We start from the raw sequence: 15,616 nt of genomic DNA on the forward strand, positions 1-15,616 counted from the left end.
TTAAATTCCATGAATTTCAGCAAGTGTTCCATGGTCTTAACAGCGGACTAAATATGAAATTTCAGCGATAAAACGAGTATTAAATAATACCAATATTCATATATATATATTTAAAATTATGACATTAACAGAATCAAAAATACCTGTAACAATTAGGAACAAGCAGGAATACTTAAAAACATGAAAAGTGGAAAATATCGCTTAATGAGCAACTTTAAAGAATGTTTGTGTACCTTAATATTATTTCTTTCACTTTGGTTTTGTTGATGCAACAATAACTACCAGAGAAGAACTAGTTAGCTCAGCTAATATGTAAAATACATGTGAATTACAGATATGTTCAGTAGCAGTTCTAAAACTGGAGGAAAAATGTTTTAACAAACACTCAGGTTACATGATACAATAAGAAAGTTAATTTATATTGCTTTAATTTATAGATTACTCATTTACTAGAGATCATTGGTCATGTTTGGGGAAAGAATATATTCATTAATTTGCCAAGTTTTGCAAACAAATAAAAAGAAATTTTCTATCACAAATTAGAGAGTTTAATATAAATAACCTGAAAACCTATAAATAACCATCACAAGTTCTGTATTACAAATTAGGAAGTAGCACTTCTCTTCTAGTATCAGTGTCCATAGATAACTATGAAAGAATCTACTGAGGGTATTAAATTGTTTAATAATATCACGTTGACAGCTTAAATCAAACAATTTATTATGAAACGAAATTTACATCCGGGAGCGGTAAGAGACGCAGTGTGAAAGTTTTGAAGTGTGATTACGTATGAAAGCACCTTAGCCCTGATTACGTTTTAGATTGATTGATGTCAACTTATATCTTCTCATATATAAAACATAGTGTTGTTAAAGCGACGCTAAAGAAAGTAAAATTGTTCAGTGCACAATTTGATGACATGAATGAGTTCCAGTTATGGCAAAGAAGTGATCATGAGCGTTTACTATGTGCATTTTTTCTTGAAACTCTATTCACAAATATCAGTTTTGTTATTTATGTGCTTAAGTTCTAACGACAAGGTATGAGATTTAAATTACTTCCATAATGATACTCTGACCATGGTTTTCATAAAATCACTTTATAAATCACAGCTGTCTCTTTTTCGGTATATATAACATAAAACTCAAATCTGCGTACTATGCTATTCAGTCATAATAGCCATCAGGATGTTTTGCATTTTAAAATTCATTCTTTGCTGTCTCAAATCTATGAAATGGTAACCTTTTCTTTTATCAGTTTAAATCTAGCTTGCTATTTTCTCCTTGCATAGAATTTAAGAAAATAACTGTGCAGTTGTACACTTCTACATCGATAAACCCTCTCATACAGAATTTTAACATATAGTGTGTAACATATTTTGCAGCTTCCATATTCATTTTTAAAAGCAATAATTTTTGTTTTCGCAAATGCTGCATCATGTAATCTAGAAAGATGCATTCCTAAACCATAAGCTCAATGGCAAAACGATAAAACAATTTCGTAGAAAATCATTTTCCTTCCAAAATTACGCTGACTGTTTTTTCTTCTCTTCTGAGCCCACTTGCGCTGAACGAATTAAAGTAAAATGGAATGTTGAAAAAAAATATCCTCTCTTACAATGTATTGTTTTCTTCATTAGATTTATGTTACAAGCAGGCAAGTAACATTTATTGCCGAATTCCTCTTGTGCTTTGTTACGAAGATTTCTTTTTTTAGCACAGGAACTCTTATAATCTCTGAGTGGACTTAAGCTATGAGAACAAGAGGAATTTTTTATCTTGGTATTAGCTGTAGATAAAGAACTTTTTCACTTTAGTTTCTTTTTGCGAATTTTATCGTCACGTTTTTCAGGCATGCCTCAATCGAGATGTAGAAAGATTGATTGCGTAAAAACAGACTAACTTCTTAGTGGATAAAAGTGCTTACTTATGATTCGGAAATTTGCACCAATGAAATGTTTTTTCTTAAATATGCAATTTATCTTTAAGCGTACCAAGAAAATAATGACTTCCAAGAAAAAATTACTTTTCAAACAAACATTTTCTACCAAACACTTTTAATTTCAAGGATTGAAAACATTGCTACGTGTGTTGTATTCACAGCAACAATATTATTAGAATTTAAAATATCATTCTTGCTCTAAACTTACAAAATACGGTGAATACGCGAGCAACTATAAGCATGTTTCTCTTGAATTTACATATGATACAGATATACTACATTAAAATCTTCAGTTGTTTCTCAGCGATTTAATGTATTGCTTATGTTTACTAGCTTTATGCGCGTTTTATAAGTACAGTTCTTATGAGTACAAAGTTTTTTTTTTTTTGAAAGAATTATAAATTATTGCATACAAGTGTATACTAAAGTCTTCAACATCGAAATAACTTTTGAAGACAAAAAATATAATTCTGGGAAATGGGACTATCTGTAATTAATTAGCTATGTACTTTTCTGTCATGTAGAAATTCATAGTCAGTTACAGAAACTCAATTACACGCAAATCTATTACAAGAATGAATTTAAAGAGATTAGCCCTGAGAAATAAACGTGTTTTTCAAAGTGGTACTATTTAGTTTCCATACATAAAGGTTTTTCAGTTTTTCATTCAATAAGTACATAAATTTGTTTGTTATCTAACGCAGCATCGTTTATGTGTATATATAAACATTACTTATTATTAAATTATGCAGATGTTAAAAAGCACTCGTTAGTTTTACATATAATGTACATTTCTTCGCAAATAATGCTCTTCTTGATTCTCAAACACTTATGAAGGTACATTTAAGTACGTATTTATAAACTTATACAAGTCTATCAAACTTTTAAATTAGCAAACAGTTCAGAATTTCTCTGTTTTAATCTTAACATTCCTTTATAAAGACCACACATTAGCAACATAGGTGCAGCTAATTAAGCCTTTGTTAAGGTATTAAATGTATATTAACTTTTTGAAGGTCACTTCTCAATAAGCAGCTTATGGAGAAGGAGAATACAAATTACAAGTTCGATTCAAATTAAATAAATTTTAATACATACAGAATACATGCAGTATAACTGAAAAAAGAATGAAGGATCTTTATTTTAAGAAGTCAAGACAATGCGTCATATATACACGAAAACAAAAGGACATTTTTAGTTTTCTTTCACTGATTAGAAAACCATGCCACTGCATAATAACCATTTCGAAATCAAATCCAGCTTCTAATAAACTTCTAGGTATCTGTGTTTGGATACCGATATCTACTAGGAGATTAAGTTAAAGCATAGAGCAGAATAGCAGAGAAATCTGCTCCCGTCATTCACTGTAATGAGTTAATCAATTCAAACTGCCCATTATTAGATCCGTATTTATTCAGTTATTATCTTGACTAATGAAATCTGATTAAAATTTAGGACTGTGGATTTCATTCCAGATGGCATCGTGGCTTCAGTTTAGATACGGAAACATGAAATGGCTTTTTTTAGCTCAGCATTTTGAATTCGTTTGTTCGTCAGCAAACAATTCAGAATATTATTTGATGCAAAATTTATACATTTTTTATTTAAATTTAAAAACCTCTTGCACACATAATATTATTAAATATATGATTTTAAATACATTTTAATTACAAGACTTCGTTTGAGCAATAGCAGATGAGGCATCAAACTATAGTTTGGAGATTGGCAATACTGTTGAATTACATGTCTCTGAGGTCATTGCTATTAAATGTATCTATGCATGAAGAAAAAATAAAGCAAGCTTCTATCTAGCAATGCTGAATATAAACTTAATTTCCACAAATCGAGCTTAAGTAACAAAGTGAGCTTATTCAATATGCTTAATAATACACAACCTGGCAAGTTTGTCTCTCGTTGATATGCTCTCAAATCATTGAAAAGCTAGAATGCAAACATACCCTCATCTAAGGTGTCTCAAGGATAAGCTATTATTAACTGATTTATTTAGGTTGTAAGCGTTTGACTACTTTCTATCAGTATTTTCTTTTATTTTCTATTTCTTAAAAAATATGTAATATAAAGAGGGCAAAAAGATATAACAGGAATTATATTTAGCTGTCATTTAGATATAGTAGCTACATTTGCTTAAAACTATCTGCTTAAAACTTCTGCTCATAGCCTTTATTGTTATAATAATATATAATATTACTAAAAGAAAGAACTTTAGCAAGAAACTTGGGGAAATATAGCTATTGGCCACTTTCTTGAGTAACAAATAATGATAAATAATTTTATTTAAGAGATAGTTATTAGGAAAATACTTATTAACTATTTTAAGCAAATATACACTGGTTATAATAAATTAAGGAAAAATCACACAAAATAGAGATAACTTCCTCAAAAATAAGCCAAACCGTGTAAAATTTTAATATGTTGCCAAGTAAGAGTAGCTGAGTAAAACTCCGATATGCACATAAGTGGCGCTGCTTTCGGAATACGTCATCTGCAAAGAGCATAAAAGTTCGTGTTTGAGAGCAAGCCCACATATTTTACTGTGACAGTAACATCAGAAATCTGAGATAGCCAATTCGTAACAATGACCTCCAGGCATCATTTGCCTGCAGAACTGCGATGGAGAGCCATTGGGAGACTAAAGGCAGAACAAAGTCAAACAGAAATGGCCAGATGACTAAATGTGAGTCCTTCTGTGGTTCATAGACTTGGGAGGCAATTTCAAACCACAGATTTGGCATCTAGAAGGTTCAGCCAAGGACGGCCAACTGCTACGACGAGCGAAAATGACCGATATTTGACATTTTGTGCACGCAGGAATAGAACAGCTACTCCGACTCGTCTCCCAGATCCTCCTTTGCTGCAGCCACCGGAAGGTTCGTGTCAACGTCAACTGTGCGTAGAAGGCTTCACGAAAGTGGTCTGCCATTGTGTGCGAGGCGACCAGCCATTTGTGTGCCTCTCAGGTCACGCCATAGGAGGGGCCGTTTTCAGTGGGCACGACAACATGTCCACTGGACGCCTGACAACTGGAGGGCGGTTCTCTTTACGGATGAGTCCAGGTTTTGTCTAGAAAGCGATAGTACGCATTATTTGATATGGAGAGAATCTAGAACCCGTTATCATCCGTCAAATATCCATGAAAGAGATGCAGACGGAAGGGGCAGTGTCTGTGTTTGGGGTGGCATCTCTTTGGGTGGACGCACAGACCTACATGTTTTTCTAAGGGGAATCGTGAATGCTCATATTTATAGAGATGATATCCTTGATGCTTATGTGTACCCATATGCCGAGGCAATAGCTGATGCTTTCCTGTTACAGGACGACAGCGCAAGACCCCACAGGGCTCGCATCGTAGATGATTATCTTCAACAGGAAACAATTATGTGCATGGAGTGGCCAGCTCGATCCCCGGACTTGAATTCTATCGAGCACGTTTGGGATGCTTTAGGGAGACGTCTACCTGCTCTCAATCCGCCCCCTCAAACCCTTGCCGCGCTTGCAACTGCTTTGCAAGAGCAATGGCTCTCGCTTCCTATGGAACTGATAGACCGCATAATTGAAAGCATCACACATCCCTGCATGTGCTGTATTGCTTCTAGAATCGGATCATATGCCATATTGAAGGTACTTTTCCTATAGCAAACTGACGCCTTCGATTTGTTCATTTTATACATGGGCTAATTTCTATACTACCATATTTGTCTGATAATTTCTTTTTATATTATTTGATACCTTACTATGTGTTGTATATTGTGGCTGAGTTTCATTAAATTCTACATGTAACTTTTTCAGTAATCGTGATTTTTTGTGATATTTTCTTAATTTATGATAACATGTGTACATCTATATAATAGAATGTAAATTTATGAATGTAATCCATATTTTTAGCCTTAACCCGAAGTAAATCCATTATTCATGGAGATTCACATTTTAGAACATATTTTAGGTATACTATAGATACATTTAATACACTGCAAATAAAGTCAAAACTTTTACTCACTTTATTATATTTCTGTGTTTTTAAGATTTACCTTTTGCTTACATTCCACATATGATCATAAATCCTTACTCTATTATTCAAACATGAGAAAGAACATCTTAAGACATACCTGTCATTTAATACTCATTGCGAGTGGAATTTGAATTGTATTTGCTATTTTGTACCCTTTTAAGCATATTGGTTTCCCAAATTTCCAAGATCTTTTGGAATCTCTTAAATCGCAAACGTAACTTACGTGTTTGAATCAAATACTGAACTGTCTTTCATTGCGATACACTTACTATATGAAAATGGGTTCTCAGTACAGTAATAGAGTAACGTTAAGCTACTATTCGTAAAAAAAATTTTAAAACACAAAAAGAACAGTCAACTCGTAATAAAATTTAAATAAATTAAAATTGAAACAATTTCGAGTCCAGTTAATATATTTTCATGACTTTTTATAGGCCTAAAGTAATAAAAATGAATGAGAATATCAGTAATGTTTGAGATGCTAAACACACATTACTGATATTCGCATTTTAAAAACTCATAAACAATTTCAGCGAAATTACTTTTGGAATGCCACATTAATTAAGGAATGTTACACATGGGTAAATCTCAAAGGAATGCTATTGAATGATATTAAATTGTAAAACCTCAATTTGAAATAATCCTGATTTTTTCAAAATACCTCTCAAAGACAAAAGATGTTTGTTTGACTGATACGCAAAATCTGAAATTCTAGATATTAATATCTTGGTCAATTTCCGTTGAACAATAACAAATGTTTTTTATTATACGGACCAGAAGACAATATAAAAATTTACGTTTCTTAATTTTTATAACATACTTGAAACATACTTTCGTCATTTTTGTAACATACGTTTAAACTTGAAAATATAAAACCACGATTAACTGCATAATTTAAAACACTTTTGTAGTAGAAATATATATCTAGAATGAACGGTTGTGAAAATAAAAGCTGCACACACACATAACATAAAAACTGGCTCTTTTAGATTATATTTCAGTAAAAGCTAATACTAATTATCGTTAATTCGCTAATTGATATAATTATGATTTTCCCGAAAAGAAACTTTGCACTTCATGAATGCGTAAATTTCTATCAAAGCGTGAATTGAATTTCGCATTGGAATCGGAGCATCAATCCCTTTGAAGCCAGTTTCAATGCGAATTGGCAATGAAATACGATTTGCCAACAATGATAAAATATCTTTCAGATCCTCCATATATATTCATCTTGCGATGCTTAATTCATAGTCATTCAAAGCAGTTTAATATTATCGTCAAACTAGACACCAGCAACGATTCCCTCGACTTGCTCCAAATTCCTATCGCAACAGAAAGCGGCATTAATTTAGTCATAATATGGCACCTGTCTCCAGCCAATGGCGCCTTCTACCTAAAAGTTCCAAATAGCTTGCTTCACTAACAATCGATTCAGCTATAAATATTCGATAACAAATCGGAATGTATTAAAAATTGTCAACAAGTATAATTATTATATTCTGCGGTTATGCAGTCTAAGAACACAGACACGTGACGTGTATGTGAGAGTTTAATTTTCTAATTTTAGTGAATGCTTATATTCAGCAATGAATTCTAAGTATCGTATAATTATATATAAATGCAAGTTAAGAAGAATTAGAAATCAGGTTTTGTTCTTTGTATCCTTAGAAACCTATTCCTGAATGCGAAATTTAATAAATGCCGAATGGGAAATATATAAAAATTATCTTATATGTTTCTCCAATACGTGTTACCCCTGTTACAATAGTTTCTATCATTTACATATTTAAAAACTCGGTGCCTCAGATATTACTTGAGAAAAGCAGAAAATTAAGACTGTTGATTTCGGATCCATTTTTTCTGTAAGATCACGGTAAAATAAAATTCCAAAATGATATTTGTGCCAAATCAATACATCGCAATGTATTTATCATTATGTAAAGTTTAAGGGAAATGGAATGCAAAGCAAAATTAGAGTAGTTACTTTTTAACAATCAATAAGAAACAAAAATAATACAAAAATGTGTGAAAAATTAAGACAAAATGAAAGTTTCTTCAGTTAAAATGTATGAGCTAGAATTTATGCATATACGCATCGATACTGATTGTATATTTAATACTGGAAAGTATGCTAATGATATATTTAATATTTAAAGCACAACTCCGAATATGCTGGTTCATGAAACCCTTCCTTAGAAAATGTTAGTTGAATAATTACTGTTTGAAATAACTTTAATCTTTAATCATCAAATATATTAATAAAAGTTTCACTAAGAATAGAAAAAGTTTCCTTTGCTTAGTTTCATTTTATTGACTCAATTTCTTTTATTAAAATCTCAGTGTTCTCCTTGTATTCTCATTATGCATTAGATTGTGTAACGTTACCTCTGTTGAAACTGATTTTAACATGTGTATCAAGTCATGCATATTTTAGCACATAGTTTCAGAGCTCCTCAGTCGCTACTTTTAGTTATAATTAATTTATAAGGCATAAAATCTTGTATTACCTATGTATTGGTCACTTACAGCGCAGAATTTCAACCGAATTCATAAAGCATATACTGCATTATACGATATTTGTGTCAAGGAAAAGAGAGCGCCTTAGAGTGCCGTATTATTCTATGGTTATCTTCATTTCTCAACCTATTAACATTCTTCCAGGAAGCGTTTATATTCATGCCCGTAATAAAGTTACAGCACCTTTATTACAGTCGGCTAGTGCTCGAGAAGACATCAAGCTTTATAAGCGTGACCCAGCATAAAGATGTCCGTATACTTACTTATACGGACAATTTTCTAACCCGTAAAAAAAAACCAAAAATAGCTGCATAAAGGTGCGAGCACTTTTAATCCTGGTAATTAGAATTTAATAAACAGGACAGAAAACTAGAATTCTATTTGCATACTGGTGATAACATAAGTGCTCGCACCTTTATATAAGATGCATTTTAAAAGTTTGAAACTGATTTTTATCAGGGTGTGTAGAAACTGTATTGCACCAGATGGCGCTGTGTGCGCTTGAATTCTCCTATGACTAGTGCAGAACCTTGATAACTGCGAAAGATGAAACACGAACGCTAAACACTAACTAAAGTTTATATGTGCTTCTCTTTGTTTATAAATGTATTTAATTGTGTCGCCAATAAAATATAGAGAAAATGATAAAAGGCGAGAATGCGTCTGACAGGTAAGCGAAATTTCTTTATATTTTAATTTAAATTGAGTTTTAGCGACAAAGAATGTAAATGCGTATTTACAAATCTTTTTGGTGCCGATAATCCGGAAGAGTCCTTTAGATAAGTAAATTGCGAATTTAATACTGAAAAACGTATTTAGCGAATTGAATAATTTAAATTGTTATGATGGATATTGAAGCTTTAAAAAAGATTAGAGCACCTGTCAGACGCGCGGCAACTGACACTATAAAATTGTTAGAAAGAAACTAATTTAAACTATCTTAATGAGGAAATTCAACAACTATGCAAAACGGAAGAAATAGAAAAGGAAATTGAAAAACAGCAAGAATATAAATATAATATTATTACTTGGATAATTCGCGCGAATAAAATCCTGAAAACGGAAGAAAGCGAAGTTGTTCGCGAAACTGAAAGAACGAATATTGTAGAAACCAGAAGTGAGCAGAATACGGTGAAACTTCCTCGCTTGCAGATACCTCAATACGATGGCAATATATTAAGGTTTAACGAATTTTGTTCTCAGTTTGAAGTAGCTATCCATAAAAATATGAATCTTAGTAATGTAGAGAAGTTCAGTTTTTAAAATCGTGCTTAACAAACGCAGCTGAGGCTACGTGGTTTAGCATTAAGCTCCGAAAACTATGAAATTGCCTTGAACATATTAAAAGAACGCTTTGGTCGAAAAGATATTATTATAGATGCGCATATGGGAAGACTGTTAAACTTAAGTCCAGTACGAAAATCACATGACACTGTAGCGTTGCGTAGACTTTACTCAAAATGTGAAACACGTATTCGAGGATTAGAAAATAACGGAATTAATCCTAATAGTTACAGTTGTCTATTGTACCCAATGTTGTTAAAATCGATACCCAAAGATTTTTCCTTAGAATTTTCTCGTAAAACACATTCGATAGATGAAAACAAAATATCTGATTTATTGGAATTTTTAAAGATTGAAATTCAGTGTCGTGAACGTAACGAGTACTTAAGTAGAGACTTTAATTTAAACACTGCAGATTCGCGATTGGAAACTAAATTTAATCTTTACAGAAACCTAATCAAAAGTATGGGAGCTTTAATAAAACCAAAGTTGATCACAGCGGATAAACTAAATTAAATACGAACATTCCTACTACTTCTGCATTTATTGTTGATGTGAAAAAATGTATATTTTGTACAAAACCGAAAATAGAGCACGATTCTACCTCTTGTCCCTTATCGTTAGAACAGAGAAAATTAGTTCTTAGAAAATATGGTATATGCCTGTCTTTCGAAGGGGCACGTCCAAAAACAGTGTAAAAAGAAATCTATTTGTGGAATTTGTAAATGTTTTATGCATCACGAGTTGATTTGCGATCAACCCAATATTTATTCTACTTCCCCCGCTCTGGAGGCTCGTCAGACCGTCGACGCGAATAAATTAAATGTTGTGTCTTCCGTAGCAAATAGGCAGTAATAAAAGTAAAGAAATATTTTGTTAGATAATGCGTCACAGAGATGTTTTTTGAGAAAAGAAATAGCCGTAGAAATGAAACTACCCGTTATTAGACAAGAAAGTGTAGCTGTTTACACTTTCGGCTCTAGAGTGCCAACACAAAAAAAGTATGACGTACTTCGGTTTACACTTTGTAATTTATGTGATTCGGACAGGAAAATAACGATTGAAGTACTTTTGACGGACTGTATTTCTGAATTGCAGTTTAAAGTATCACATAACAAATTAATGCAAATACTTTCGAGGAAGAACATTCAATGGTCAAACTTAAGTAAATCGTCAGGAAATGAATTGTCTCTGCTTGTTGGAGCACAGTATTTTTTGGGATATTCATACGGAAGAAAAACAGCGATTAAACAAATTTTTGTATTTGATTGATACTCTGTTTGGAAGGGTTGTTCAAGATCGAATCCCTCCATCAGATTTAAATGCGAATCGGGATATTTCTATTAAGAAAATTGACTGTTCCGCCGCATTAAATGAAACACTAACGCAATTTTGGCAGTTAGATTCAATGGGAATAAATGATACTCACAGTGGAGATTTCAAATTTAATGAGGAATTTATTTCTCAATTCGAAAGTAATTTAAAATATGAAAATGGAATGTATACAACTAAATTATTCTGAGACGGTAAACCAGAAAACTTGTCTAATAACTTCGCGGTAGGAAAACGAAGATTTCGTAACTGAAGTATAAAAATGAAAGAAAATGATTGGGTTTATAATGAATATAAAAATATAGTTAAGGAGCAATTAAAACTGAATATTGTTGAAGAATGTCCTTTCGACATTGAAGAGAATTCTTATTATATGCCTCATTCATCTGTAGCAAGATCGGATCGGGACACTACGAAAGTCAGATTGGTTTTCGATGCATCGTCAAAAGGTAATGGGTGCTCTTAACCTTTAACTACTGTGACTTAAATTGTCGCATAACTACTGTGAGCGGTCTCTCAGACCGCTTCTGCTAAGAACAAAATAAGATACTGTTTTTTTTTCTTATTTGAATAATATTATTTAATTTCATATATTTAACTTTTTCATGAAGATATAAAGCAATTTTTATGCTTAAATCAGTTCATTAAAATAAAAGATATACTATGATAATAATTCCTTCGCTTACGTATCTGGATGTAAGAAGTAAATTTTAAAATTCAAATTTTATTTTGCATTAAAATTTGCGATAAGAATGCTTTAATAAGAATATAAAAAATTAATTTTTATTTTAAAACTTATAATTCGAGCTGCATTTTATACATACTTTTCTACTGCTTTGTAGACACACTGATTCTACATGCTATATATTTGTAAGCTGTTTTTCTTTTTTTACTCGGTGGACAAATATAGCACGTTCTTATTTTTTATCTAATTTATCGTCTTCAATCGCAATGTTTCCTTCATCATCATTTATTCCGAAAACTCTTCTTATTGTAAGTTTGAGTTCCTTAGGTAGAAATGAAGTTATCCTCCGTTTTACATGAGACTGCACCAACTGAATTGCTAATGAAATCTTTTCGTTTCATTTTCGGAGCCAATGGGATAAGATTGAAATAATACGAATGCATTTGTTGCACAGATAATCCAAGTTTCTGAAGAATATTGCCATAGGCCAACGTCGGGTTAGACGATCAGTTGAATAGATTGAACGAAGAATAATATTGTGACTACGAGTTCGAACACCCTTGTTGGGCTTCTGAATAGACCATTTGAATTCATTTTTTCCAATAAAAAAATCTCTTGTAGAAGGAGAACATGGATTTTCATTTTCATCGGCACATATTTCTGAAGTTGTGTCGTGGTCGCTCCCAATAATTTCATCACGGGAACTTTCACCAGAGAACTCTAAATTAGACCAATTTCGAACTATATATTCAATTTGATCTTAGGTAAGATATATAGAACGTTTACTGCACGCATTTGAAGCCATTTCAAGAATATTTATGAAAAAGCGAAATATGTAACAATAACGAAAAGTGAACTCTATCGGCCGAAATTTGAACCGTATCTACTGTGATCGGTCCTACAGACCGCTGAGGGGGAAAATTTTTAAAAAGTGAAAGAAGAAATATAGCTACCCAAATGCAACTTGGTATGTCATTTTGGACAACTGATTTAGGAAGGTACTAGGAATGGCAATACCCATTAATTATTCTAAGGGGTGGAAGCATTTAATGGAAAATGTCTCGCGGTATGAATATGCATTCAGCTGTGATATTCAGGGAGCATTTTTGACCATAGGAATAGCGGAAGAGGATAGAAACAATTTACGTTTTTTCTGGTTTCCAGATGAAAGTGATTCAAAAACTTACAAGATTTTACGAATGTCTCGCGTTCCCTTTGGAGTGACATCGCGTCCATTTATCCTTGCTGCGACTATTAAATACCACATTAGAAAATATAAACTTGAACAAAGCGAAACTTGTGAAATGCTTGACTCGGTACTTTATGTAGATGATCTTTTTTACGGAGCAAATACAATAGAGAAAACTTTAGAACTTTCACAGAGCACTATAAAAATTCTTAAAGATGCGAATATGAATTTAAGAAAATTTAATACTAATTCGGATGAGTTGAGAAATTTATGGAGGGAATGAGGTTTGTCTGATGTGACAGAAACTAAAGAACGTCCTTTGAAGGTTTTAGACATAATATGGAACACCGAAGAAGATACTTTTAATTTAGATGTAAAACCTCTACTGGACATAACCTGTGATAGGAAGAATTCAAAACGTAGTGTACTTCAGACAGCTTCGAAGTTATTTGATCCTATGGGAATTGCATCACCTGTTATTGTTCTCATAAAATTATTAATGCAAGAAATATGGGAACTTGGTTTAGGATGGGATGATGAGCTATCAACTGACTTGAAGAAAAAATGGGATAATTGGTGCTCTCAGATTTATCTGTTGAAAGATTTGACAATCGAAAGAAAATATTTCTCCATACCATGGAAGTTGGTGAAAGAATTAGAACTACGCATATTTTCTGACACTTCTCCTAAAGCTTTCGGAGCAGTTGCGTACTTCCGTTACGTGTCAAGTGAATCACTGCGAAATCTAGAATCGCACCGCTTAAAAGGTTGACACTAGCGAGGCTTGAACTTATGGGAGCTGTTATTGCTTCTAAACTTTTCCAATATTTGAAAACAAATTTTAAATTTCCTGTGTCTAGAGTATATATGTGGACAGATTCCTTAATCGCTCTTCGTTGGATTAAAGGGAAAGCTTCAAAATGGAAACCTTTTGTATCGAACCGTGTATCCGAAATCCAGTCTAGAACTGATCCTGCTGATTGGAATCACTGTAGTGGGCAGGATAATCCTGCAGATTTCATATCTCGAGGAGCTACCGTGGAAAGGTTTATGTCCAGTTCGATTTGGATGCAAGGTCCAAAATGGCTTCGGTTGAAGAAAAGGGATTGGCCGAAAGGCTCTAATTATGAAATTTGTCTAGAGATTTCTCCAGAAGTATATTGCGAAAAAAGAAGTAAACTGGAAGAATTATCGTCTTTTGTGTGCGAAGTGCAATCGAATTTGACGCATTTAATGGATTTGAATAGATATAGTAGTTTAAGAAAATTATATCGTGTTACAAGTTGAATACTACGATTTATATACAACCTTAAAATTAAAACTAAAAGAAGTGGTGAACTAAGCACTGAAGAACTTAACGAGGCTGAAATTATCTGGACAAAAACTGTTCAAAGTGAAGCTTTTGCGGAAGAGCTGTCCTCTTTGAGACAGGGTAAAACAATTTCTAAGTATTCCTCTATTCTAGAACTGAATCCCTTTCTTAATAATGACAGGATAATGCATGTTGGTGGAAGACTTCAGAAGTCAAGACTTTCTTACCTTCAAAGACACCCAATTATTATGCCCTCAAAACATCACTTTGTGAATTTATTAGTGTGGGATGCACACAACAAAGTGTTCCATGGTGGAATTTCTGAAACTTTGATAGAAGTACGCGAAAGATACTGGATAATTAAAGGAAGACAAACTGTTAAAAATATCATACGAAAATGCATTCTGTGTAAACGATTTAATTCTTCTCCTGGTGTGCAAGTTACTGCTCCTTTACCAGTAAATAGAACATAAGAATTACCTCCTTTTTCTGTAGTAGGTATAGATTTCGATGGATCACTTTATACCAAAGACAGTGATGAGAAAAACTACATCGTGTTGTTTGCTTGTGGAGTAACGCGAGCTCTTCATTTAGAGTTTGTTGGCAGCATGACCACAAAAACATTTCCTCTTGCTTTTCGACGATTCATTGTTCGTCGAGGTCTATGTTTTCAGGTTTTGACGGACAATGCCAAAACTTTCAAACGATCAGAGCTTGAACTTAAAAATTTGTGGACTGTCATTAGTCATCCAACAGTAAAAGACTTTTACGCCTCCCACAAAATCCAATGGTGCTACATCGCTGAGAAAGCTGCGTGGTGGATTGGCTTCTATGAAAGACTAATTAAATCTGTAAAACTTGCTTTACGAAAAACTCTCAGAAAAACTACTTTATCTCGAGACGAGTTAGAAACTCTAATTATTGAAATAGAAGGTGTTCTTAACTCTCGTCCTTTAACTTATGTTTATTCTGAATTACAGGAACCTATGCCTCTAACTCCAGCTCATATGCTATTGGGGCGCAGAGTAAATAGTTTGCCTCCTGCCAGGCTTCATTTTGATTCTAATTTAGTTAATAGGAAAATGCTAATTAAAAGATTTAATTATCGAGAAAGATTGGTAAGTATGTTTTGGAATAAATGGAAAAATGAATACCTATTAATGCTGAGATCTGTTCATTGTGTTAAACCTTCAGGTAAAATTACTGAATTTAAAGTTAATGATATTGTATTAATTCATGATGAAAAGCTACCTAGACATTTTTGGAAATTAGAAAGAGTTGTAACAGTATTTCCTGCAGAGATGGAAAAGTAAGGTCTTGTGACATTAA

The sequence above is a fragment of the Stegodyphus dumicola genome, chromosome 4 (assembly GCF_044657685.1).
Source record: "Stegodyphus dumicola isolate Sdum_Otavi_A_Nest chromosome 4, ASM4465768v1".
Lineage (NCBI taxonomy): Eukaryota > Metazoa > Arthropoda > Arachnida > Araneae > Eresidae > Stegodyphus > Stegodyphus dumicola.